Source organism: Morone saxatilis, unplaced genomic scaffold (genome assembly GCF_004916995.1).
Source record: "Morone saxatilis isolate NCDOM2014 unplaced genomic scaffold, NCSU_SB_2.0 Contig16, whole genome shotgun sequence".
Lineage (NCBI taxonomy): Eukaryota > Metazoa > Chordata > Actinopteri > Moronidae > Morone > Morone saxatilis.
The window spans coordinates 4,038,984-4,040,673 of NW_023339718.1; the positions used below are offsets into that span (position 1 = coordinate 4,038,984).

Genomic DNA, 1,690 nt, shown 5'->3' on the forward strand with positions numbered 1-1,690 from the left:
AGCCAGTGTTGGGTTTGTTCGTTCTGGGCTACTGCAGGAACCTGTGGATCATTCTTATGTAACAGAAACACAGCAATAAGTGACACTGTTGAAAAAATAACTTTGAATATTATATTCCATTTCTGCAATACAGTATATCACACTTAGGTCCAATGTACAAACACTCTCTGGGTACTTCATGCTTCCATTTTCTGGCATTAAGAACACGTTGTTGAGAAGTGACCTCTGACTGCAAAACAGTAAAATCAACAGCATAAACACGTTTAAAAATTATGTTTTGTATTAATGAGTTTCCAGAGCAGAGATCTTCCGTCTCCATGTTAGCAATGGACTGCACTCGCTCAAGGTCATGCTATGAGCTTTTAACCACTGTTTCCATGGAGCAGGGCTATTAGAATATTTACAGACCTTCCCTTTTGCATTGAAGTGAGTGCTGTAGTTTAGGCAAAGTAGTCTGAGCGGCTTAATTGCTTCTGTCAAGCCAAGTCTGTGTACAAGCCAGAGACAGGCTCACCCCACCTTCATGCTCCCTACTCCCATCGCTCATATCTGCTGTGGATTGTATCTGTCTGGTGAGTTGTTAATTTCCTGGGCTAGATCCAGAGACAGCCTTAATGTCCTCTGTAAGTATTCTCCCGTTAGCTGCCTAATGTGTCTGATTAATGTGGCAGTGGATCCTCCTGGACGTTTATGATACTTTGTGAATCAGAATGACGAAGAGTATGTAATTCACAGAGACAGTCCCACCCCCAGTCTGCCACAACGCACATCTGCCTGAGAGGCGGTATGAGGGGTTAAAGGGACTGCTGATTAATTAAGGGTGTCTTTGTATGTTAAAATATTGATTTGGAGCTATGTTGGCCAATAATACAGCACAGCAGGAAGGTGTAAGCACGTCAGTGTAATGTGCTGGGATGGCTGAATGTCAGTTGTCATGTTTTCCATAATTGTTTCTGCTTAGATTGTTTGGGAATAGATCAAAGAATTGCCAGTCGGCAGTTAATCTCCCTGTCATGGGACATACTGTAGCAGAGCTGTATGTTAATAAAACCCACAATTATTTACACATACTTCTCCTGCAACAAATGAGGGAAATACAGCTTTTTTTTCTAATGTAGAAAAAGAAATAAGACAGTATAAAGGATAGCAGAATGCAGTTTATCGATCACTCATACATACATGATGGCCCAGTCAGGTGTTATCTAGCCTGCAACCTCATGATCGTGCGGACAGGTCTTAGAGACCCAACTTGTGAGAAAAGTCTGAGACACGGGGGCTGTCAAAGGCACTTCAATATCAGCTGGCTGAGTGCATTGAGAGAGAAAGAGCCGAACAATAAAGGCTGATAAGGAGCAGGGACTCCTCTGACATCTTTATCAGTTCAAACACACTCTCACACTGGGAGCTCTGATGGAGACCAATCTGCGCCATGACTGAGCCAGGGGAGCAACACCGCCCTTGTAGAAAAGTTCAAAAGCTTCATTAAGCAACAATGCTGCGTTGCAGTGCTGTGTGGCATTGGTGCACAAACAAGGTGCTATTGGCTGAGAAAATATTCATGGGGCCTTAAAACTGCATTCTAAATAAAGGCCAGCAGGGGACGACTCTACTGGCTCCAAAGGGAGTCTGAATCTCTTCAACCTAATAGCAAAATGACTCTACTTTGCACTTGATTTATGAGCTCAGTAAA

The 1,690-nt window shown here is 43.0% G+C and overlaps 1 protein-coding gene across 1 annotated transcript in view; it reads left to right on the forward strand.

Annotated features, from left to right (window-relative positions):
* Positions 1–1,690, forward strand: part of si:dkeyp-14d3.1 (transmembrane protein 132C) — a 121,022-nt gene that overhangs the window by 101,224 nt on the left and 18,108 nt on the right. The window lies entirely within an intron of this gene.